Raw genomic sequence first — 27658 nt, 5'->3', positions numbered from 1 at the left:
TGCTCTAGACATATTAATAATAAAAGAAACCTGGCTAAAAACCCCATATAGAAAATACTGAAATACTAATCCCTGGGTACAACATCCATAGGCTTGATAAGACTCATAAATGGGTGGAGGCATTGCCATATTATACAAAGACATTCATAGCCTACAACTGTTAATAACAAACTACCCATTCCATATTCATTTGGAAATCTTCACCACTCATCTCAGTATCAGCCCAATTAAAGTATCATTCTAATACCAACCTACATATCCCCTGGAAACAACTCATCCACAATCGAAGACCTTCTCTGCTGGGTTTGTTCCATATATAGTCATCAAACCATAATAATGGGAGATTTTAACCTAGAATTGTCCTCCTTCATCTCAAATAATCCAGTTAACTTCATCAACCTCCATGCTTTCCATCAACAGATACACTCCCCTACTAGGACTGACAAGCATAGCAAAAAACAATCTATAGTGGACTGAAACCTATCAAACAAAACCTCTTTCTATTACCAGATAACCAAAGTGATAAACCAACCTACCTAATTAGACATTGTATCTATCCAGATAAAGATATAAGTTATAAATGTATGCAACAAAAATAATTTCTCACCAGAAATCTTTAATAACCTTCTACAGAAATGTGACTGGACCACCCTCAAGCTGCTTTACCTTGATCGGGATGTTGAATACTTCAATGTCAAATTCCTCAATATTGTAGATAATCTAGCTTCATTAAGAAAATGTCATACCAAATCAAAACACATACCATGGCTTACTAAAGAGACCCAGAAGCTTCTCAAACTAAGAGATAAAACCTGGCTCTACTATCTAAACAATAAAGATGAAACAACTCTGCTTAGCTATCGCCGACTACACAATGAAGCCAAAAAGCAAATTAAGCTAAACAAAAAAGTATATTATACAGCCACACAAAATAAGTTCAAACATAACCCCCAAAAGTTCTGGAGTGCCATTAATAACCTCCTAAAGCCAGGTCACATCACAACTCTGGCCCCTACCACCTCCAATTCAACTAATACCATAGCCTCACAGTTTAACTCTTTCTTCATTAACTCCATATCATCCCTGTTACACTGAAATAATTGCGCCCCCCATCCTTACCAACACAAACCACAAATAGCCTCAACGCTTTTTCTTTTAAACCAATTCAAACTAGTACCATCAATAAGTTACTTTCTAGACTTAAGCCATCATCACTTGCAGTAGACCAACTTCCTAATGAATTTCTTAAAATAACAGCAGATACAGTCTGTGCTCCAATCTTCATCCTAATCAACCAGTCCATCAATGAACAACACATCCCAAAATTATGGAAAATCGCACACATCATCCCTCTTCATAAAGGTGGTGTATTTACAGAATTCAGTAACTATAGGCCAATAGCCACCCCCCAATGCAAAAATCCTGGAAAAATGTATACAGACACAACTACTACAATATATTCTAAACAAAAATCTGGTATCTTCATCCCAGCATGGATTTAGGCCAAAGCACAGCACCACCACTGCAATTCTAAGCGTCACTGATACTATTTACCAATGTAGAAACAATGGATTCCAAGTATCTTCCTTATTTCTGGACATGTCAAAAATTTTTGACACAGTCTCATCAGAAGCTCCTGAATAAGTTAGCATCCTTAAACATTTCCCAATCCATTCTCTCTTGGTTTCTAAGCTAACAGACCATCAACAGGCAGTAAAAATGGCATAATCAACTGTCTTCTGTTTTACCACTCACAGTAGTTATACCACAAGGGATCAATACTTGGGCCACTACATTTCTCTATCTTTACTAATAAATTCTCCACAGCTCCACAAAATGCTACCATCATACAATATGCTGACATTCTACCTTTATTTGTTCAGCCCCCTCCATATCTGCTCTCCAACAAACAACCCAAATTGCCTTCAATGACATAGAATGCTACCTCTCTGACTCCCAACTTATTCTAAACCCCAATAAAACTAAGCTTATGCTGTTTACCAGCAACAAACCATCACACCCCCACCCTCTTTTACCATCACTTCCTCCAACAATACTATAAGAGAGCCAGTAGAACAGACAAAGCTCCCAGGAGTGATCATAGATAATAACCTTAGATTTGACAAACACATTGCAACAACTATCGAGAAAGTTAAAATTAAGTTAGGCTGTCTCTACAGAATAAAACCCTTCCTCACTGCCCACACAAGACAAGCCATATCTAGAACTTACCTACCTTCTACCCTACTATACACATCTCCTATCTTCACAAATCTCAGAAAAACTGACCTGTATAAGTTTGAGTCCTGCTACAATAAGATAGCAAGATTTACCTCAAATTTACCATACAGATCACACCATTGAAATGCAACTTCCCAATCTACTTAACTTTAACCAATTAAACTTCACCCATACTATCTTCTATCACCCTAGCAACTCCCCTGCTCTCAAATACCTACTCTTTTCCTCACTCACTAAGGTCTTCCAACAAAACCTACTAAAAGTAACCAAGTCAAACAATAGTCACGGAGACTCCTTATTCTCTCACCAAGTAGCTATACTATGGAACTCCTTCCCGCAAGTAATAGTTAATACTACTTGAAATACCACATTCAGACAAAACAACACCTCACTAATGGCTTTACTCCTGTACCAAACCCAGGTAATAATATATCTCTGTAACCTTAGCTTCCGCTAAATCACCTAAAATTTTAGTTTTTCTTCCTTCCTCTCTTGCATCTGCCTCTAATATTTCATCTAAACCTTTTTTGTGTTTTGTAAATTTCAATTACATCTTCTGATATATACCTTGAATACCATTTTGTCTGAATTTTATTTTGAATTGTGTAATTTGTATGTTATTATACAGTCTTACTTATGTAACTTTTTTCACATTTTTGTAAAATATCTTGTTATAAACTTTGTATTTTTTTATATTTATTAGAGTTTTTCTCCCTGGGCCTTCATTGAAAATGGGGCCTCTTGGCCCAGTCGGACACTCCCAGTAAACATAAGTTAAAAAAAAAATAATTAATTAACTAAAGAGGCAATCTCTTAACACATACAAATTAAAACTAAAATATGAACAGTGCTCCACTTTCACTGATTGCAATACAGGCTATATGTTGTGTTAATAGCAGCCACATCCTTCAATAGTAATTAAATGTTGAAATGACATCACTATTATGAAAAATCATAAATTCTAGACACAAAATATTGTTAATTTATAATTAAATGTTTCATTCCTACTGATTTTATGTAAGCAGAACAGTATCCCAAAAGCAGCTGCAATAAAAGAAACACTTATGCTTTTCTAAATGGCAACCAGTAGTATTACAAAAATGAAAAAAACTTTACCGTTTCATTTCAGGCTGTCTTACTGCTTTGATTTGGGCACTTTGAGCATGTACTATTAAGCAGTCTTGAATCTAGACACAACGGAAAAAAGGAAATAATAGTTGGAATTTTAAGATGTAAAAGCTTTTCTGTTTGCTGTTTGTTTGAAAATCCCATCATATACTCTATATTTAGCATCAGGTCAAAGTTCAGGACATCCCTTCTTGCTTGTAGAGTGCACCGGAAAATAATATAAGCTGTTGCTGACCGAAAAGGAGTCTCAAGCTGCTAAACTACTTTCTCTTGATGCAGTTTTTGTTAAGAGCAGGAAAACAAATTAAAAAAGGAAGACTGTCTGTCAACTGGCTCGCAATCAAAATACCAATTGCGAATAATGAAAGGAAATAAAAAAAAAATGTTAAACAGTTTTAAGAATTATAAGAATTATCATCTCTAAAAATGTTTTTCTGAAGTTCTTGTCACCATTAAAGAATGAAAGCATTCAACACCTGTTCTGCTCTGCTTTTTCTTATTTGCATAGTCAAAGTTTTAGTTTGCATTTAGTTAGTTGATCTTTTTGTGGATTTTTTCTTTTGTTTTGTTTTAAGAATTATTGAACTTGACTTTAGACAAATAATGCAGCCTATAAACTCTACTTTTCAAACTTAGTTGTACTTGATTGGGAGCGCAGATGCCTCTTCACTCACCCCTTGTTTTCTAACATAAAAGTATACAAACGCTTTGTGGACGACATCCTTATTATCTGGGAGGGTACGGAGAATGATTTCAGAGATTTCTTAAACTTTTTAGAAACTACATCCTCTTTCCTCCAATTTACTATGGAATGTTCCCACACCTCCATAAACTTCTTAGATGTGACTTTAAGTATCACAGAATATGGCTCCATTACATCCTCACTATACAGGAAACCCACCTGGAGAAACACCCTGCTCACTTTTGATAGCATGCATCCCAGGTATGTGTTTCCTGGTATCGTAAAAAGCCAGTTTGTTAGATTAACCAGACTTTGCAAGGATGCTGATGTACTAAATCTTGAGGCAGATAAATTAGTATCTCTATTTTCAGAAAGAGGATATGATTTAAAATTGGTTAAAACTATTAAGAACAGTATTATTAATGTGAATATACACACAGAGGCTAAACCTTTCAGCAATAAAATAGACATAAATACAAATAAACAAATGAAGTTTATACCAATAACTCTGAACTATACAAGCACCATTAGTGACATAAAGAATGTGTTTTATAACAATTGGAAAGTCCTACTTATGGACCCTTTTATTAAACAAATAGTAGGAATTAAACCCCACTACATGTTTAGAAATAGTTTAAACCTTAAACAACGATTATGTAATGATAATCACAGCATTCATCCTACAACAACCCTCATTACTCATAAGATAGGGACTTTTCCTTGCCACAGCTGCAACAGATGCAAATACATTGCCAACCAACCTGAATTCCATCATCCCACCATGAATTATATATTTAGACCCAGATTCTATGCTAATTGCTCTACTAAGAATTTAATCTACCTTGCAACATGTGACAAATGCCAAGCTTTTTACGTTGGCTTGACTAAAAGATGTTTGAAGGATAGAATCTATGGTCACTTATATGATATAAAAATGAAAAAATGAATTAAACGCACTAGCGAAGCATACACTAGAGCATCCCTCACATCTATTTGACTTCAGGATTTTGGAAGTAGTTAAACCTAATAGAAGAGGGGGTGACAATACATTGAATTTAAGTAATAAAGAATTAAAATGGATTTTAAGGTTAGCAGCTCACATACCTCCTGGCATTAACAGCTATATCTCTATCAAGCCTGCCTTAGAAGCCAGGTAAACATTGAGACCTAACATTGTTTTCTCCTTTTTTTCATGTTTTCTTATCATGTTTTTGGCAAGATATGTCATGATGTTGTGAAGTTGTTATATAAAATGAATCTGAATGCGTTTTTATTACATATAAATTTTAGATTATATATATATATTTTTATATCTTTACATACATTTTTTATATACATTTTTCATATATATTTTATATACAATCTTAATACATACACTTGTAAATACACTACTATTATCTTGAACTATTTCTAGCAATCTAAATGCATTTTTTGAACAAAAAATTTTCTTCATTATGTCTCTTTACAATGTGGTTTTCATGCTGTTGCTTCTAATGCTGTTTTTAAAATAACACTCAACTTTTAATATGTATATAACCCCAGCCTGAACAGTGCTTGTATATATGTACTATTACTTACCTTTTAAAACATTGGTTAATACAGCATACTGTTATATATTTATTTATTTATTTATTCATTTATCTATTTATCTATTTATTTATACATAAGTAGATAATATGCAGTTAGATTCAGTGTTGGTTTTATACTTGCATTATTTTGAACATTAGTATCTAATATGATATTCAGTTCCTCTGCATGTTAGTTTACTATATGCATTTACTTATCCATTCATGCATAGGCAGAAAACATGAAGTTAGATTTGGCGTTGGTTTCGTATTCACATTATTTCGAATACCAATATTCAATGTAACATTGCTGCTTATAACCACTATTTTTGAATGATTTGTAAATAACATGACATATTTAAATTTTCTTTCTATAAATGTATGCTTTTCAAAGATAATTTCTTAAAAACACCTAATTAAGCTACAAGCTTTAGTAGTCTAATTATTTAATGAGATAGTTGATTCTTATTGATTTGGCGCCTTTTTCACTAGTCTTTGTATAAAAAGAAGCTTTTGTGTTATTACTATTGTCTGATGAAGCGTAGTAGTTGCTCTGTAAAGCCACGCTTTAACTAATAAATATTGGTTTTATTACATCTACATTCTGCCTTCGTGTTGAAATCTACAGAATTTTTTCCATTGATGTGGATTTATTGCAAGAAATTCTATTTGTGACTGTTGGACTGTTTACACCAAACCTTGGTTGGTTACGTTTTCCCGTGGTGAGAGAACCTGGTTTTACCTTCACATTTGTTTTAAGAATTATTGAACTTGACTTTAGACAAATAATGCAGCCTATAAACTCTACTTATAACTCTTATATTACTATTATATTCATATAGAAATATATTTAAACATTTAAGAGATATCAATAAAAAGTATTTAAAGAGAACCTGTCATGTTTTAGTTTGAATGCATTGTCCATGAGGAAATATGAGTCAAGAATACTACACTAAGACAACTGAATAATCTAATCAATATACAGTTACTTTTTTGTGTGTATAGTACCAAATCTAATGTTACCCTTTTCCCTCTCATGCCTCTCCCCCTTCAAAATGAAAATAAAAATAATAATTATTAATGAATAAAAGTGAATAGAAATGAAAAACAACAACTAAGATTATGTTCTATTAGTAGCTTATTTCTACAATAGAGATGAAAATTAGGAATAAAAGATTCGTATCTGTTAGTAATAACATATATAGTATTAATAAGAAGATGAAAAACTAAACCTTTACTATATTCCTATTTTTGTTGATGAAGCTTTGAAACAAACAATAACATTTATGTGAGATTTTTAAGTTAAATTGTTGCAGGACCATTACTTTTTCTTTTACTTTTTATGTTCTTTTTCTTTACGAGACCAACCATTTGTAGTTGCCTGTCTCTTCAAACTAGAAAGAGACCAGTCATTTTCTTCAGTTTTATCTAATAATTTCCTTCTTTGCACAAATTCTGGGGCATCTTCTAAGTATTGAAAGTTTTTTGTTCTTTAGGTAAAGAAATATTAATTTTGGCAGGGAAAATTAATTGAGCTTTAATATCCAGTTTCTTCAAACTTTTTAATAATGGAACACAGGCTTTTCTTTTAGTCATGACCAAAAGAATATAGTAATTATCAAACCTGATGATATTGTCATTTATTTTTACTGGAGAATTAACCCAGGCTGATTTCAGAACAAACCCTTGTCTTGGCTAGAAAGGAATTTAACAATGTTAGATCTAGGAACTGGAGGGTTTTTTCTTCAGTGATGAAGATGAAAGAGACATATGGTCTCTCTCAGTGCCAAAAGAGAGAACCTCTGGCTGGTTAAGTGCTTTTGGTAACCAGTTATTCAAAAATTGTAACATATTATCCCTGTCTTCTTTCTGTGGAATTCTGTATATCCTTATGTTGTTCCTTCAAGAACTACTCTCCTGATTTTCTACCTTCTCCAGCAGCAATGTATTTTGTTTTAAAATGAACTCTGTATGTTTTTCATTTTCTGTCATTCTTCCATCTAAGTCATTAACTACTTCCTCTACTGATGAGATCTGTGCAGCTCGTTGTTTCAAAACTTCATTTAACAAGTCCGTTTGTTTTCTGCAGTCTTCTTTTATGTGGCCCATCTTGGTCTCAAGTTTATCAAGTTTTATAGAATGTTCCTGGATGCTGTCCACAATAGTTTGTAATTCCTTTTTCACTGAGTTTTCCTGGGAATTCATTTTTGAGTGGTTCATTTTTCTTAAACAGGCAATAATACTTCTGACAAGAAGAAGTAAAAAAAATTCTTAAAAACTTGTTTTGTCTTCCAAAATATTATCTGAGTTAGTTTAGGAGACTCAGAATTTATAAGAAAGTAGTTTGTTGTTGAATTTATATAATAAAAGCCTGTCAAAAAGAATTAAAGGAAGCAGAGCAAAAACCTTGTGCTGCTAGCTGATCACCATTTTGGCCACACCATCTGATCCTTTCTGAGTATTTTTGTTGATCTGTTGCCTCTTGTATAGTCTTCTAACAGTGACACTTGTTTTAATTGCTTTATAAGTTTTGTCTATTCGATAATTCCATAATGGCATTTGATTTCTCCTCTTCTTTTCCCTTAGTGCCCTGTGTTTTTATGGTAAGACTTTATTTATTAATTTAGCTGCACAGTAATATATCCTATTTGCTTCTATCGCATGAATTTCTGACTGTGAGCAGTCCTAATTACTGTGATCATTTGTTTTATCAGACTTCTAACTTTTCAGGTTCTATTGACTTTCTGTAGTCTATTTATTTTATTGGTCTTAATATGTCTGCCCATTTCTATTAACTCAAACAACTCTTTTCTTAGATCATTTTCTTCTAAACTGAGGGCCCATTCTTTGTTCTCCAGTTCCTGAAGGCATCCTGCAGAAAGTTCCAGAACATCTTCCTGTGCCACATTCTCTTCAGTTTCATTCTGTGTCATCCATTGCTCTTTCTTATGGGAAGTCACTGGCATATCTCTCCACAAAACTGACTGTGTCAGAGTTGCCACAGTTTCTTCTTCCTTCCCTTGATGTACAACTCCAACTGAACTTTTATACTGATTTCCTATGGAAAACTCCAAAGTGTCTTCATGTGGCAACTGATCAGATGATTCCCACTCCACTGGTTTCTACTTAATTTGGGGATCCATTGATCTATCCAGCTGTGATGGTGATGTTATAAGAGTTAGATTTTCTACACTAAATCCTTCACTTTGCAGGTAATCCATAAACTCAGTATTCTATTCCATTCCCTACTCGCTTGTTTACCTTTCCTAGAATCCTGCACTTACAGGATCAAGCTGTGAACCTACACTTTACATTTCTCAGGATCAGCTATCCTCAGACATTCAGTCCCTATGTAATATATGACACAAAAAAATCAGTCAATCCTCTGCACACAAAGTGTACATTATCGAATGTTTTCTCATCAGTTCCTCTGGAAAATACTCACCTACTAGCTTCTTTCTACTTCTGTGTTCTTGTAAAATCTAAATGTAGTTCTGTATTTTTGTAAAAGCTTCCAAATTGCTCTCTGCAAAATTCTTTGTTCTATAAATATTCTACATATTGTATAAACTCCAGTTATTGTTCATTGTATAATTTTTGTAACAACTAATTAGACCTGTATTGGAGCTTTTTTTCCCTGGGGCTCCACTGAAAATGAGCTACAACCCAGTCGGACTATCCCGGTAAATAAATAAATAAATAATATTTCTTTAACTTCTCCATTACTAATCCTCTTTTCTTCTTTCTTTTCTTATTTTTTAGTATTAAAATTTGTCATATCTGGATGCCTTTGCCTGTATTTCTCTTCAAATATGTTTGTTGCTGCTCTTTTTATATTGATTACTTTTGCTTTCCCCTTTGCATAAATATTGCACCATATTAAACCTGTTTTTCTTTCCATGTCCATATTTTTTCTTCAGGTGTCTCCTGCTTCTCCTCTTTCTCCTTACTTTGGGGACTCGTCATTCCGTCATGCTGTGATATAAACTGTGTTAGATTTTCTACACTAAATCCTTTACTTCACAAGTATTCCATAACTTCAACTTCTATTTTTTAACTTCTGTTTTACTAATCGTCTGTATTCCTTCTCTGTGATCTTATTTTTTGTATTGTGAAATTTTCCATATCTCTGTGCCTTTACCTGTATTCCTCTTCAAATATTTTTTGGGGCTTCTTTTTTGTATTGATTAATTTGGCTTTCTCCTTTGCTTAAATATTTCACCACATCTGTCTTTCTTTTCCATGTCAATATTTCTTTTTTACACCTTTCAAAAATCTCTAGCTTTTGTTCTTTATATTTTCGCACTTCCTCAGTTGCTTCTTTTTCCAAACAGCCCAAGGTTTCTTGGTCTATATAATATTTTCATAAATCTGTTGTATTAATGAACATAGATTTTTATTTGAAGCTTTTAATAGTTTTTCTTGTGCAAGTATTTTTCTTTCTTCTAATTTCTCTCTTAATCTTTTTGTATATATTCCATCTGGAAATTATGGGCTTCTTGCATAATATTAACAATACATAATTTTTTTCTTACCATTAATAGTCCACTCTTTTATCTTTATGTCTCTCGTTTTTGGCTTAACAGTTTTTGTGATTTTGGTGGACTACTTCCTTCTACAACCGGGGGGGGGGGGCATCTACCCACTGAGCCTGGCTTAGTCCAATTGTAGGAATGTTTCTGTGTCTTGAGGATTCTACACTGTCATATTTTCCAGTCCTGGCACCAGTGCACCTACCAGGATTGGGCACTTTTTTAGCCTGGGTCTGTGCACCCAGCTATCTTCTTTTTTTTAACTTACTTCTGTCCATACTATGTAAAATACAATGTATATATCAATGTCATCTTGGTGAGATTTTCTGAAAAGCAGGGTCCACCTCTTGAAGGCACTCAACGTGACTTGAGGATGAATTAAATTCTAGTACTACTAGTCTCCTTTGCTTGCTGATCTATCACCTCTCCATTGAGGTATATTTATTTTTTATGTAAATTGAGACACCTTCACCTTCAGTCCCTGTCTGTGTAGCTGGTCTAAATGTGTCAAAGGCATTATAGTCTTGCACTGCTGTTATGCATCTTTAAACCATGCCTCAGTGACTGTCCAGACATCAGCATCCTCTAGGATGAGGAAAGCTTGTAGGGAATGGAGTTTTTGTTTAGACTATTAGCACTGAGCAGTAAAATCTTTAGAGTTTCTTGATTTTTATTTGCTGTGTTGGAAGTACCTTTAGTTTGATATTGCCTAAAAATGACACTATGGGGAAGGACAATGTTTTGACTAATATTTGAAAGTCTAGAGGGGAGAGGTGCAGACCATCCCTGGCAAAGCAGCATGGTTTGTTGACCATTTCCCTCCATGCTGAAAAATATTGCCCACACTTAGAATGGTACCATTAACTAAGCCAATTAATTGAAGTCAGTCATTTTCTTTTTGTATTGTAGCATCATCTTTGGACAAGGTAAAATGCTGCTCAATGCTAGGCTCATACCAGCCTGGGACACATTCTGAGAGCTCCATGTCTGTCATCATATAGTCTAGGGAGGTGTGTATTGGGTCATTTACACCCACATGAACTATGACTGAGTCATACTGGTACTTCTGGTCCAAAGACCTGAGTGTGTTGGTAATGCAGCGGATATTGGCCATTTCCCTGTTCAAGAGGTGAATGTTCATGCATCAGATGGTGACACTGAACACACAATCTGGAAACATACTTTCAGTTTAGGAAGAGAGTTAGCACAAGGAACTGTTAGCTTCAATACACTGAAGTTATAGCAGATGCTAATGTTATGTTTCTCATGCTGTATTGTACAATTGAAAAATACTTCATCTGGCTGTATATCCTGGCATTAACCTGAAGCTTAGTATTTTTTTTTATGCTTACACGCTGATCATACTCTTAGCAAGACTGCAAGTCAGGACTTGTTTGTACGCTGCATTATTTAGCTGGGATATCAATCACTGTGGGATAAGTTAGCTGTTTTTATTTACTATATTAGTTGAATAAGTAATATGTTTAGGTTAACTAACAGACACTCTGTTTTGTTGTCGTTATAACCTTTTGATTTACATTCAGCCTTACCATAGGCTTTTTATGCATACCTATTCAGTTGATATGTCAAGATACCGAAGGGGAATGGCAGGAAGGTGTCTTTACAATGTGGAGTCTGTGAGTGAAGGTTATACTATCTCATTTACACATTGTATCACCGCTCTAATAAAGGCAATATTCCCTCTCCTTAGAAGCAAATCAGTCTACTTTGCAAATAACCTAGATAGTTATATAAATATTTTTTTTATTCTGATTTAACAAGGATATTAAGATGCCAGTCAGTTATTATATTATTGACCTAGTAAACTTTTTTTAATTGTCATTTCCTATAAAAGTGGTGTTCTTTCAACAGGCTAATCCTCTTTAAGAGTTTATCTGTGGAGATATACCTCCATTACCTGTTAGTCAGTCAGAACTTTTAAAGATTAACAAGCGTTTACTTTCAGTGCTCTCGTGTAATATTAACATGTCTAGCCCAATAAAATGCACTAGGGTCTTTTCTCACATAAAACAATTTTGACCTAACTTTTTTCATTTTACAGGCAACCCACCTAACTCAAGATGAAAATCTGAAAATAATTGGAAAATATTATACAGGCATTTTCTTTTTACCTGGGAGGTAGAAGGTGAAGAGTAATAATTTTGGAGGCCTAAATGCATAGCATTTGAGCTTCTTGCCCAGCTGGTGGGTCCAGAGGACAGATTTGTTGGTACCAGGGGGAATATTTTAGGTAAGCCTGTCACTGTTTTCTCAATATATCTCCCTCCTGACATGAACACAGAAGAGACAGCCAGTCTATTTACGGACTGGATCTTTTTTCAAGAATGGTTAACAATCTGGACTAGGGACTGGAACACAGTCTGCTCTCCTAGAACAGTTAAAACAAGTCCTCATTTACTTCAAATACCAGACGTTGGAAAGTTTTTATTTAGGCACTTTAGATTTTTGGGAATACCTGATACTCCTACAGTAATTGGTTTTCTAAACAATGTTTATACATGTATGGCCTACCGATTTTCTTCTTTCTCCAGGACTAACAAAATTGTTATCCTCTCAGAGCCTAACTGCTCTTGAATATGGTGCCTTGGTATTGTCATACCATATACCTCTCTGACACTTGATATTGAAATAGACAGGTGAGAAAGGCATTGGAAGCTAAACAACTATTTCTGTCAAGAGGAGTAATTTTCAGTTTCTTAGGACTCACAGCTGAGTTTTTAATTAATAGACAATATCGTGCATCTCCTGATGGTGAAGAACTGGGATCACTTTAAAAACGTATTCACACATATCCTTCATCAGTTTATGGGTCTCAAAAGTAAGCAGGCTTAGGTTAAACAGAAAACTTTATGTGACAAAATGTACATCTCCAAAATAAACTGACAAGGGAGAAAGAATTTGGGGAAAATGATTTACTTTCATGTCTACAAAAAATATTATTGATAATATAGATTATAAGATAGACCTCTGTTTATGAAATGCTTCTACAGAAGTCTTTTGAAACATTTCCTTCCTTCATGAAATACATTGCTTTAAGGCTAAGAAATATGAAAGATATTAGGTTGGTTACTAGAATCAAGACTGCAAATGGGACCCAGATACTTATCACCTCAGCTGAAGTACTAGAGATATTTGCCTCTCATTTAAAGGAACTATATGGACTGCAGAAAGAAGTATCATCTTTCATAAGGACAATCTCTTGTTTTTTTGTCTACATCTATCCTTCCATTCCTAATCAAAATGCAGAATAAAAAACTTCTTTCTCACCTCAGAAGTTTGATTCAGTATGTAGGAAACTCCCTATAGACAAGACACCTGAGTCTGATGGATTCCCCTTAGAGATCAATACAAATTCTATGGCAGACTTTTTTTAAATATTTGCAGGCTTGGCAAATGGCATTCTTTGGGAGGCCTCTTTTCTCCAGACATGGAAAACTGCTATTATTTCAGTAATCCTGAAGCCAAACAGGGATCATCTTCAAGCATCTTCTTATCACCTATAGACTATTCATGAAACTGTTGGCTAATAGGGTGGCAAAGGTCATGCCCTTACTCATACACCCAGATCAAACTGAATTTATGGACATGTTACTGACTTCACGGGAGTGTTTTCAACTGGGAAAATATTCATGGTTGCAAACCCTCATTTCAAACCTATTGCCAATTAGAAAGTACTTGTAGAGCTCAGCTGGAAGGCTGTCAACCCCCAATGCTTTGTTCAGTTTCAGCTAAAAACACAAGCAGAGCAATTCCTCTTAATGTATAGGATTCCCAAATGCTTTCTTAATGTTATCATATAAAGTGAAAAGATAGGTGAACACTTACTTCTCCAATATCCTTATCTGACAATATCCATTCTACATGGTTGCATGCTGTATGATTGTTTATGAAAGCCCTAGCCAAGAAACTCAAGACTTCAAGAAAGAGTTGTTGTGTCTTTCGGCTTTTCCCGGTTAGGGGTCGCCACAGCGGAATTCCGGTCTGCTAATGATTGGCAGTAGATTTTTATGTGCTGAGTTGCCAGCTCTGACGCACAACCTTCAATGAAGGTATGCCCATTCACGCATGTCTCCACAAAAAAGACGCTCTAGCTGAGAATCAAACAGGACAACGTCTTACTGTGAGGCGACAACGCTACCGCAGCACCACCACCACAGTTCAAGAAAGAGTGGTAGGATAATAAAGCAAAAGTATAGGTACAATTTGACTTTGCCATTTACTCTGCTAGCTATACACCTGAGGAGAAACTTCATAATCCAAAAAGCACACAGGTGTTGTAAAGCCATTTCTATTTTCATGTTAATGACAGGTGAATTTCTATCCTTGATCACCTCAACTGCATATGACTCCGTCTTTTAGGATATGAACCAAAAGAATTTGAGATAATTCAGCAATGATCCTGCAAGGTTGAGCCTTTGTTCCAAGATTTTTGAAGTTTGCCTCCTGTAATCAGTCTGCCATGCAAAAAAAAAAAAAAGAAACATATCAGTGTGTGCTAAGGAATAATAGGAAAGTATTGTTCCACAATATTTTATAGATGTCTGTCCTGTAGTTATTTTAAGGATGAAGGGGAGGAATTCTTTTCCTTTGCTTTTTTCTTTTCTGGGACTAACAGGAGACACGTGTTCTTTTCTGTTTCTCTGCATGTCTTTTTAAAGTTTCTATGGGGAAACATGTTTGTTGGCATTGGATGTGTTAGAAGAGGCTCAGGAAGCCAAAACATGCACAGGGAGAACCATTTCTGCCTTTTAGAAAAATTGTGGCACAGGCAAGTATCTTAAAAAGTTATTTTTTAGTTTTATTTTATATCTATCCTCTAGTCCTTTAAGGACTAAGGTGAAATATCTCTTTTATTTTTATTTTATGTTTCTCTACACATCATTTTAACTCATTTAATGTATATATTTATGAAAGAAAAACTGCATTTTGTTTGTCAAAAAATACTAGCATTACGGGCAAAGTATTATATGTTTGTAAGCTTGCATGAAAGTTCCAAAACATCAGTGACAGAATTGTTCACTTATTCAAGAGCTTTCTGACAATGTATGACAAGAAGGGATAGCATATTGCTGTTTTGTGGTATTGCCGAATCTATACAAATTATGCATATAATAATTTCACACTATTTCTAGACAATATTAATCTACAAAACCATTTGTGTTAGATGGTAAATATCATTGGCGACATTGTGAGTCGTGTTTTGTATAAGATTGCACCATTTGTTCACTTGTAGGTTACACTGCTTTTATGAAATTAACACAGTCATGAAAATATCATTAATAGTCATGACTGCTTTACCAAAAGAGCATTCATATCTCAGAATGTCTTAACATCACCTCGTGTTTTAATGTATTTTTTTTTACTAGCACCCATTATTTAAATATACCACCCCTAGCATGACAGTATCACAGTCTAGTTTTACATTATTAATGTAAACATGGAAATATGTCCTATTTTTCATAACTTTGTATAACACTCCTCAGTAACTCCTGCTCTAGACATTCCATGCTGTACATTTCACTGTTCTTAGCAAATCATGTCAGCTTGTAGATGCCTAAGTTTTATATATATACTTTTACCAGAGCTTCAGAAATTAGGCTTTGAAAACGGTGATGAATATACTCTTTTAAGGAGTTCAGGGAAGTCTCCTGTGAAGATGAGTATACTCTTGCAGGATGCAGAGAAACTCTGCTTTCTTAATGACTATTCTCTTGTAGGAAGACATGAGTTAAAGTTGCTGTGCAGAGCACTTTTTGCGGGCAGTAGTGAGTATATCAGTGGAGACATAGGGAAACATATTTAACTCACCCTTCTCAAGTGGATGCTTCTCATAAACATACTTTAAACACTTTTAAGTGTTCAGCAGGTAATGAGAGTGAGAAATATTTACACAGTTCTGTTATCAACATTTCTGGTAATGTGTAATCTTTTTTGCTACTCAAAAGAGAACATTCAGGCCTGTGTTAACCATCAGTCCATATATTTCTGTTTATATAAATATTGGTGAGATGGACTAAATTTATTTGGAGGACTTAATTGGAAAGAGATAATTACATTTCTACCATGAATCTAGAATCTGTAGTAATGTGGTGGAAGGCTAGGATATGGAAGCTAATGAATGTACCATATGTACTACAGAATATTTACCAGCTTATAAGGAGGTGGACATACAGACATGCAATGATATTATGAACCAGCATATCTTTCCAACTATAAAATCTTTACAAAGTAAGGAAGTGCTAATATATGATATCTGTTGTCATTAAATAAGTGAAATAAGGATACAACCAGAAGAGAATGTCAATGAAACAGCCTCCTCCTTTTTAGGTAATAATCATCAATCAGTGGAGAAAGGCATTGTTAAGGACCCTGTGGTAAAGGTTGCTTCTGTAAAGGACAGGAGGGTGCGAACAATTGTATACTCCCCAACATGGATTCTTCTAATGTCTTAAAATGTGTTGGCAATGCAGTTGTTGATGCTATGATTGATCAGAAGGCCATATTGCTTAGGCAAAATTTGATACTAGTAATAATTTAGTATCAAAAAAAAAAAAAAGATTGTGGAGTGAAAAAATTGTTGAGGGAAATCATGTTCAAATGGAAATAAAGAAACAACAAAGGTTTTTTTTGGAATTCTGTAAGAGTCATTATCTTTTGGGAGAGCATAGAATTTAAAAGATGTTTTTTTTTCTATAGGAGCAATATTCATCTAAGTTACCAAGCTAACAGACTATTAGGAATTAAGATTACTAAACTGGCTAAATCTTTTTACTCACAGGATGTATAACAAAACTGGGAGATAAGGTAACAAGGAGCTACCATAAATGTTTCCTAACAAATGCTAGAAGTCTAAATAATATATCAGAATTTCTTGACAATAGAGTCTATGGTGATCATTATGGCATCATTTTAATGGAGACCCGGCTTAATATTAAGGACAATCCTGTACTTTTGGCTGGCTTTAAGGGTTATCATTCCTTAAGAAATAATAGGAGAAGTAGTGATCATCAGGAAATGAAAATAGATATGTTGCTTTAGTTTACTGAGCACCAAATCTGAATAAGGACTGTGACAAAGGGAAATACTGCCAGCCCAGCTATCTGGAATTTTGTAAGTGGTTATGTGTCATTTGTGAATAGCAACATGCTTCATGTAAGATGATTGTGCTACAACTGTATGTTATATACTGAGCTAAAATGTAACCACAGCATGCCCTGCTGGCTAAGAACAGAAATGTATATAAACTTTTGTAGCTGTGTAAATATATATATATATATATATATATATATATATATATATATATATATATATATATATATATATATATATATATATTTTTTTTTTAACAGTGGCAACTGGAACATAAAAGGTTGACTTGCGAAACTTCAGGAAAATAGTTGAAATTAAACTGTTTTATAACTACATAATAAAAAAGTTAGTTTCAATGCAGCAAGGAGACAGGATATCTAGAACTAGGGTACCTTCTGCATTGTTTTGTAAGTGTTTATTGTTTTATGTCTTCCAGCAGTTGCAAAGATCTGAGAGATATGTATTTTTCACAGGGAGATGCTAAAATGCTGATAGTTAACTTGGGAACTAAAATCAGGTGACAAAAAGTGATGTCACCCAAGCTAACCCAGCAGTAATATTAATTTAAGAACTCTCTAAAAGAGAGGGGGGCATTTTGTATTTGTCTTTGACCTGACAACATCCACTCATCACCACTTATGCCTGCTTGTTGTTCTGTAAGTAAGTTTTTAGGGCATAGTAACTCTTTTAGATTCAGATAGGAATATAGTAAAGTATAGCTTCAATGTTTTCTTTATTTATTTGAGACTGTCCTGCAATGTTGTTTTAAATATTTCCTGTGATTTTGAACTCTGATGTCACTGATTACTTACTGAGTATTGCCCTGTTCTCTTATTATTTATTATTAAATATATTTAAACCTTTCAGTTGTGGCTGGTCTGTTCAAAGATATTTAAGTTCTTAGAGTGGAGATCGTCTTCTGTGTGGAGACATGCGTGAATGGGCGTTTCTTCGTTGAAGGTTGTGCGTCAGGGCCGGCAAGTCGGCATGTAAAAATATACTGCCAATCATTAGTGGACTGGAGTTCCGCTGTGGCGACCCCTAACCAGGAAAAGCCGAAAGACACAACAACAACAACAACAGGAGTACTTGCATATCTGTATGGTGACACTGTACAGGCTACTCCTAAATAACCTTGCTGTTGGTCAAACTACCATTTGGATTAATAGTAACATTACACAGTAGGATTGGGCACCCTTTGTTAAGGGCCTTAAAATAGCTGATAAAGAATGGCTGGTGACTGTCGGAACTACCTTATAGTCTGGGCAGAAGGGGGGGGGCATAGCTAGTAAACTTGTGACAGTCTTTCCCAAGTGTGTGTGTGTGTGTGTGTGTGTGTGTGTGTGTGTGTAAAACAAATCTCCAAGAGTGTGTGTGTGTGTGCCAGCTACTTGAGCAGGGACACAAAGCACTGGTTGGACATATAGAATGTTAGAAGACTTGGCTTGGAACCCTGGCTAAGGTTTCAACTCTATAGCTGTGCCAGTGAGGAGTCTTAGTCTTACTGGGGATCTGGAGAAAGAGGGAGAAACCAGCCCCAGACTGACTGTAATCTCTGTGTGCTCTTAAGGGAAACTGCACTTTACTGTGTATGTACTTGTCATCCTCCCAGTGTGTACATCCCCCATTGCTGCCAGTGGTGAGGACTGAGCCTTCTTGATTACTGGGCCAGTGCAGGACAATGAATTATTATGATTATTATTATTATTATTGGATGGCGCAGTGATGCAGCGGTAGCATTGTCGCCTCACAGCAAGAGGTTCTCTGGTTCAATTCTCGGTTGGAGTGCCTTCTATGTAGAGTCTGTATGGCCTCCCTGCATTCATGTGGGTTTTCCCTGGGTACTCAGGTTTCCTCCCACATTACAAAGACACAAAGACATGCATCTGGAGCATTTCTCCCTGGGTTCTGCTGAAAATTGGCTTTATTCCAAGTCGGATTTTCCCAGTAAACAAATAAAATAAAAAATAAATTATTATTATTATCATTATTATTGTGGGAAGTTATTAGATTATTTTTGAGAATAAATTTGATGTAGTGGCAAGTGATTTAAATGTACCTGGTTTTCACTCATGTACCTCCCACATCTAGGTCTAATATTGTGAATTCTGTTTTATCGATAGCCTAGAAAATAATTATATCCAGATTGTTTAGGACCCCTCTAGGTTCGGAAACATCTTGGATGTTGTATCGCTTATGGGTAACTTAGAAGTGGAGTACTATGTAATCAAGCCAGAATTAGGCACTTTTGATCATCAAATTATTATATGGGAAACTAAATTTAAACAAAATAAACACCATGCAGATGTTAACCTCTAAAGAAAATTTTACAAATCAGACTTTAGAGCCATTAATTCTTAATTGGCAGAATGGAAAAGGTAGACTGAAATGGAGGTAACAGAGGACGAAGAGTGCAGGGATTATTTTTTTATAAATTTGTCAATAACCTGATTGTTGGTCATGTGCCAATGGACAATTCTAGTACGCATGGTGAAAATATCCACTGTGGTGATCAGGAAACTGGAACAATTTAAGGAATAAAAAGAAGCCTCTATGGAAAATAGCTAAGACTGTACATAATGTTAAAAGTAAAAAACAATATTAGATTGCAAAAAGTATTTTTGGGAAGGCAGTACTTTGGTCTCAAAGGAGCAATGAGTTTAAACTTGCCCAATATTCTAGCAATAATTGTAAGCACTGGTTAAATATTGTAGATAATACTGGAAAGATAAGACATTCAGTACTTCTAATAATATGAATGGATTAAAAATAGTGATAGATTAGCAAATATATAGGTACAAAATTGTTTGCTGGTATGTCAAAAGTGGTCGCTCCTGAGGCTATTTCAGTTGTTGATAACAGTAAAGTATGTTGAAATTATCAAAAGAGGGTGTTTTTGGTGCATTGAAGGAGATTAAATCTTATTCAGCTGCTGGTCCTGATGGTTTAAATTGATACTTTGTAAGTACAATTGTAGAAAAATTAGTTCCTGTTTAACTTGCCTTTATCAGAATACCTTGGAATATGCCTACCATAGTGCCTTTATCAAAGTGTATCAACCCCATCTATTTAATAAAATTACAGTCCAAAAGCTTAACATGCATTTTGGAAAAGTGTTTTGAAAAACTCATCTGTCAGCTATTACCTGTAAGGGCTAAGCTTGGTTGGGATTTATTTCAACACAAATTTATGAAAGGATGCTTCTTTTTGCTAATTTAGTTATTTTTTACTAACATAGTGTGGATGCATTTGACATAGGATTACCAGCAGATGTTAGTCACTTAGACTTTGCCAAGGCATTTGACATGCTGCCACATGTTGAAATTATAGGAACAATGAAGTCTCTAGGTATTAGTTTGTATATTACAAACTGGGTCACACATTGGCTTAATGGCAGGAGCCGTAATCTACGTATCTGAGATTGTATCTCTGATGAGGAGGAAATTACAATTGGAGTACTTATGGGTTCAGTATTGGGTCCATTATTATCTAAGATATTTATCGCAAATTTCCCTACTGTGCAAAATGTATGGGTCAGCAATAAGGTTGGGGTTATTATTGCCAATATTAAATACCCAAATATGCTGCAGAAATATTTGAATAGGTTACATAGGTGAGTAACATCAAATATAATGAGTTTCAATGAAAAAATGTAAAGTAATGCATTTCAAGAGGGGGTGGAAGAATCAGAAATATCTGTATGCAATGGATGATCATATTCTAACCCAGAATAATAATGTTGGAATGGAATATTGGTTGATATTGACTTTGGTTTTGAAGTTCATGTCAGATGAGTGCTTAAGAAAGCCAATGGGGTGTTAAAATATGATAAAATGTATCTCTAGTACAGATACTACAGTTATGGTCCCTGTAAGTCAGCTGTAAAACCAGTTATTGAATATTGTGCCCCTTTTTTGTTTATAATTGGGCACAAATTAAGAAACATAAGATGGTTCATCCGGTATGAAACATTTGTGTTATAGTGAAAGGCATAAAGAATTATATCCCTTTTCATTTAGTTTTAGTTATTAATTATTAGTTAGTAATTCTAAAACCCCTCAAACGAAGAATATAAATTGCCAAAATGTGAAATGGACACAGCCATCATGTACAATAGTTGCTAGTAAGGATGTGAGGTGTGTTTATTTACATTTGATAAGCATGCAGTTCAGTCTTTTAAACTTGTGTGAAATCAAACAATTCAACTCTCTTGACCATATTGAACATTTTAAACAACCAAGTCATGTAAACTTGACATATATTTAAATTAGCATTTAGGCTGAACCATTGATAGCAGGGAAACTCAACCACTGCATTAACCATGGGTATGACAGCATTGTTCCATCTTCCCATACCTGTTTGATTTTTTGCCATTAAATAATTGTCTGACTGTTTTAACTATTCTGATCAAGTACTACTGCATATCCATAATGATGAAATCAGGCATAGAAAAAAATCACTTGAAAAATTACTCCCTCTATCTTTCCTTACCACATGCAGCATCATATTGTTAAAATGTTGATATCCTTTGTTTGATTTACTTGAATATGTAAATAGTATAAGCAAATTTAGTAAAATCATAAAAAAACGCAGATTGTGTGCAATGAGCATTATGAACATTGTGGAAAAAATGTAGATGCATTTTTTTCAAATATGCCTTCTTCATTACCCTGTTGAAATCAGAACCACCTAAAGAATGACAAAAACAAGTTTAAAGCTATTTCTTGTCGAGGTATTTAAAAGAAAAAGAAGAGAACAGTGCGTACATTAAGGATTAGCAACTTGGTGTTCCAAAATGAGAACTTTAGGAGAGTCAAATAGACTGCCTCCTCAGAAAAAAACAAAATGTGCTGACAAATTAGTGCAACCCTAAAGTGATACGGCAGCTAGTGCTCAAACCCTCACCTTGCCAGAAAAACGCATGTAACAAAGTGGTGGAGCATGGACTGGCAAGAAGAAACACATCTTCAGTCATGACTCAGTGTTATTAAAAATTAAGTAATGCAAAAATCTTCACAAAGATTTAATAGGTTTGAAACAACTTCTTTCTTCTAAACAGCAAGATTTGTAAAATAGATGATAAGCTAAATTGGGAAGTGAGTCTCTGGTGCAGTCATGAAGGATGTCTCCTTTTTCTTTGTAAATTCTGTAACAATCTAAATTAAAATAGGTACAAATGAAGTTTGGCAACAAACCAAGTTGTCCCGGGACATCTTGTTGAGTTAGATTGATATTCGTGGGTGTTAAGTGGGTTGGGGAAGTGAAAGGTTTAAGTGGAGGCAGGGATGATTGGGAGGAAATGAGGTAAGGGTAGGGAGGGGCTTAAGAGGTTTAGACAAGTGTAGCTGGGTAAGCAATCACATTTTGGCGTGAATGTGCTAGGGCAGGTTCTACGTCCGAGATGACCTATAGGTACTGGAGTGGTCAGGTTGGCCTTAGAATGTTTTTCTGTGGAAGAGGTGGGTAATTCTCACTAACAAGGGTTTAGGGTATGCTTGGTTATGTCTGGGAGGCTTAGTAGTAAATTATTTATTTATTTGTTTGTTTAGTTATTTATTTTTTCTTTCTCCTTCTTGCGGAATATTGCTGACAAAAGAAAATGTTGTGCGGTATAATTGAGGAAGTGTAGTGCTGTTTTCTTTTGGGGTGGGCCTTCTGGTTGATAGCATAATAATGTAATTCACAAGGTATTTCAGTTGTGGCAAGGTAGGGTCAATGCGTTACATTTTAAGAGAATACCCTCGTTGGGCTAACTTAAAATATGTTGTGTTAACAGCTGTTAATTTTGTGAGAAGGATAGTTGAATGGATCTGTTTTTGGTCTGGGTTCTGCCCTTAGCGATGGCCTGGAGTACAGCTTCATTGGTCGAGTTTTTTTTCTCGAAAAGCTGCTGTGTCGAGATCAAGTGTGATACTGCTATGGGTTCACTTGAGTTGCTGGGGGAGATCTGATTTTCATTCACCTGAGGGGGCCAGCTAAGTAAGGTTAAATCATTACACATTAATGGAGCTAACAGCAACAGAAATTTCGGTTGCAGCACTGCAGAAATTGTTATGCTAATGCGAAACCCTCTCTACCAACTTTCTAAATGGTGAGAGAATATTTGGGAACGACTGCTTTGTTTTGGAGGTTGGAGTTGAGATCAGTCACAGCGGTGGTGATGCAACAAAAGAAAAGGATTGGTTTGTGGCAGGGGTTTTCCAAGTCAGTAGTAGTAATAGGTTGCTGTTAGCAAGATGAATGCAAGTGAGTGTTGTTGGTGACGCATGCACATGGTGTGATCAACAGTTGGTGGGGGAGTTGTTCGCGTGTACTGGAAAGGTTTTCCCTGGCCATCTGGCATAGTGCTCAACTATATTTGATTTGCTGAGACATCTTTAACTATAATTTACTTAGTTGCCATTTGTTAACCGGGTTATTCCAAGTAGGCTGGTGGCCTGTTTTCAATGGAGAACCAAGGAGAAAAGCTCCAGACAGTGCTTGACATAAAATGTTAGCTGTCACTCTTATCAAGTGATTTTTGAAGGCAGGGTGGCAAATTACGCTTTTTGGTCACAAAGTCACTGCAGAGATTGTGACTGACCAGGGCAGAGGGGCTTGCAGTCAGGCAGATGGATGTGGCACTGTGTTTGGATTCCTGTGGAGAACTGCTGTAGTGGGAGAGTGAGCCATGCAGGGTTTGTGCTTATTGTGGCTACTTGCCATTTCTGAATGGTTGGACTCTGTGTGTAGTCTGGTGTTGCATAAGGAAGGGAGTCTTGACATCCTGTGATTTCAGTAAGGTTATTAACTACTGGATGGGCTCTCCAGCTGCAGGATAGCATTCCTGGGTGAATAGAGCGTCCTGAGTCCTGACCAGGGCAGAGGGGCTTGCAGTCAGGCAGATGGAAGCGGCGCTGTGTTTGGATTCCTGTGGAGAACTGCTGTAGTGGGAGAGTGAGCCATGCAGGGTTTGTGCTTATTGTGGTTACTTGCCGTTTCTGAACGGTTGGACTCTGTGTGTAGTCTGGTGTTGCATAAGGAAGGGAGTCTTGACAGCCCATGATTTCAGTAAGGTTATTAACTACTGGATGGGCTCTCCAGCTGCAGGATAGCATTCCTGGGTGAATAGAGGGTCCTGAGTAATGGCAGTTGGTCACGCATGTGCTCCGTGAGATGAACAGATGTGGGGGAGGAGAGGACTGTGAGTAATGGCAGTTGATCTCGCATGCACCCCATGAGCTGCACAGCTGAGGGATCTTTTGGGTACCTTGCCAAGGGCTCTAAGTTATTCTGCAAGGTTGCACTGTGCAGAAAAAACAAATTGGTTGCTCGGTTTGTGAGTGGTGAGGTGTCCATGCTGTCTGAGTTCTTAACCGTCATGCATGGACTGTCCCCCCCCCTTCATTTTTTTTTAAGACCCATAATGAAGTATTACAATTGTGAGGCTTAACCTTTAGCAGGTAAAGTGCGTGTGGCTGGCTTTCTGAGCCATCTCGTATGTGGTCAGATTTTCGCAGAATGTCCTAATTTTTGCAGCATTTTTTGGTCCAGTTTTTCATAAAGGTGTGGTTTCAGGCAAATCATTTGCAAACCATTATAGATTGCAGTAAAAAATTCAGTGACAGGCATTTGTTCAGACTTCAGACCCTTATAAAAGCTATGCTAATGTAAGACCTGTTTTATCACCCTCTAGGTTGTGGAGGGCAGTGTTTAGGGATGGTTCATAATTTTGGGTCGCTGCCCCCCCCCCTCATTATTTATGGCTTTGTCAGGATTTCTTACTCTGAGAAGTTGGAGACGCAGAGAGTGAGTAAGTTTCAGATACTGCTCCTGTGACTTTAGAGAGCCACTGGAATAATAGGTGATGTATGCCTGTACATTGTATGAGGGATATGATTGGAGTAATCCACATCTTTACTTTAAAACATAATTTTACATTGTAAGTGGTCATTTCATTCTACATTACTTTGCTGTAGAAGTAATTAAAACAATGTTAGAGATTTGCCATTGTCGCTGCGGTGAGCAGGTGATTCGTGGTGTTGTGCAGACCTGTGTTTAGTAGTCCATTGCTTACAGATTAACTTAGGTTGATGGTGGAGTAGTTAATTCCCGCATCTGGTGACTGGAATGTTTCCAAGGAAAGGGTGTCTGGTCGTGGGCTGCAAGTGCAGTGCTGTGGTAATGGCAGTGGGGGAGGGTATGGTTAGAGTTGAGGATACTGGTCAGCAAAACAGTAGTTGTGTCTGCTGTGCTAGGAAGGCATACCTTTCAGTGGTACAGATTTTTGCAAGATGTTCAGATTTTACTGCACACTTTTTACCTTTTTTTTCCTTAGAATGGTGGCTTCTGACAAGTTATGGAAAAGTACTAAGACTGTAGTCAGAGATAATGACAGACATTTGAGTTGCAGACTTCATATCATTCTGAATATCTGTGCTAGTGCAAACCTGTTCTATCAACCTTTTAAGTTTGTAAAAGGAATATTTAAAACAATACCTAATTATATTTTGTAAGCTGCTAGTAAACTATTATTAGGTTTGCTGCATTTTGTCCATTTGTTCTACATTATGTTGGTTAGTTTGCCTCATTTGGAGATGGAAGGTTAAGAGCTAGGCAGATGGTTTTACAATATAAGTTAGCTTGGCTTATACAGTGTGCTAAGTGATGTGGTATGGAATTGCAAGGTTACCCTGGTTGTGGATATTGATAGGTCCCTTTATGTGGGGTTTAGTTGTAACATACTCGACTGGTAGTTAAATTTATATTGGGTATTTGATAGGTTCGTTGGAAACATAGCTTCAGTTATGGCTGCTTTGTCATAAATGTGTGTGGCAGTGGTACATTCCTTCCCGGGTTGGCAGGATAGGTTGTCTTTGAAGATGTCTTGGAATGTGCGTTATCTATTTTAGATGATTTACATGTCTTTTTCTTTCCTGAAGATGGGGGTTTTGGAACACTGCTGCTATAATTTAGAATAGGTGGATATAAGGTGGAGCCTTCTCTTTACATCTTAGAGGATTTACTTTTGTCCTTTTTTTGTGGATGGTGGTGTGATGAGTACCAGTTGTGGTGCTACACAGTGAGTTCACAGATGATGGAAGCAGTGGTGAGCGAGGAGGTTACACATGGGGATCACACGTGAACAACAGTTGCTGACTGAAGTAAGTGGATTTCAAAGTTGTTGAGTTTTGGTAGAGGATTTACACTGCTAGTCAGAGAAGGGCAGGCATTTGAGTTTGTGATCTCAGGATTAATTGGTTGTACAATCTGTTCTATTAACTGTTTCGGTATGTTAGATCAATGTTTGAAAGTTGTCCCTGCTTTTGGGCATTTGCATTCAATAATAAAAGGGAGCAACAGCCATTGGCCATAGGTAAGAGTTTGAGTTCCTGCAGTGGGCTTGATGAGGTTACAGGTAATGCATTTTATTTAGTGCTCATTAAGGCACGTCACTGTGGATGGGGTTCAGGTAGGTGGAGTGGAGTCACAGCACTCTTAGTATCATAGGAAGTTATTAGGCTACTGGCTCTGGGGCGATTACAAGCTAGTCAAGTTTGGCTCTTATTTCTGCTGGTAGCACTTATCACTCTTGTCCAAGGGGATATGAGTCATAACATGATATTAAAAAAAAAAAAAAGAGGGGACTGGTCACATACTTTGGTGCAGAGTTTGGCAAACACTTGATGGGGGTGGCAGGGGTCCTTGTCAGTGCCTCCATGTTAAGTAATTATTGGTATGTGTGCACATAGAATTTATTGTTTTTTTCTTTTCTTTGCAGATTGCTGAAGTGCAGAAGGCATCATGCGGTGGCTTGAAAAGGGGATCTGAAAGGTGATGCTTTTGATAGGATGGACGTTCTTGCCACTGGAATGGGGAACAATGAGAGTCTGAGTAATCACCTTATTAAGGCATGTTAGAGCTCTGTGTTCAATTAGTGGGAGCTGATTATTGCATTGGTATAGGGGGCAAGTAAGGAAGAGGTAGGTAGGGGGTCAGGGAAAAACTGTTGGGGATGGTTTATGGGGAGTGTGGGGATCCCACTGGATGAGTAGAGTCACGACTTTCATAGGAGCACAGGAACTTATTAGGCTAAAGCCCTATGGCTCTTGCAAGCCAGTGAAATATTAACCCTTGCTTTCAGGAGCTTGGAACCTTGGGGTGGTTATATTTACTCATCCAGTTGTTCGAACTGTATTTGGGGGAAGGGCCAATGAGGTGTTTGACAGGATACTGGAGTTTTTTCCTAACGGGTGGTATCTTTGGAGTGACAAATTTGTCCCTTGAGTAGATAGTATTAATGTTACGTACCAGGTTAAGGTTTTTCAGAGTAGCGCAAGGATCATTTCACTTGGGGTTTGGGTGAAATTTGTAGGTAGGGTTTTAGGAAGCATGGTAGGTAGGCGGCTGTGTTGGGGTAA

This window comes from Protopterus annectens, chromosome 2.part2, assembly GCF_019279795.1.
Source record: "Protopterus annectens isolate FY-2018-M chromosome 2.part2, PAN1.0, whole genome shotgun sequence".
Taxonomy (NCBI): domain Eukaryota; kingdom Metazoa; phylum Chordata; order Ceratodontiformes; family Protopteridae; genus Protopterus; species Protopterus annectens.
Note: the sequence above shows the minus strand (reverse complement) of the source record.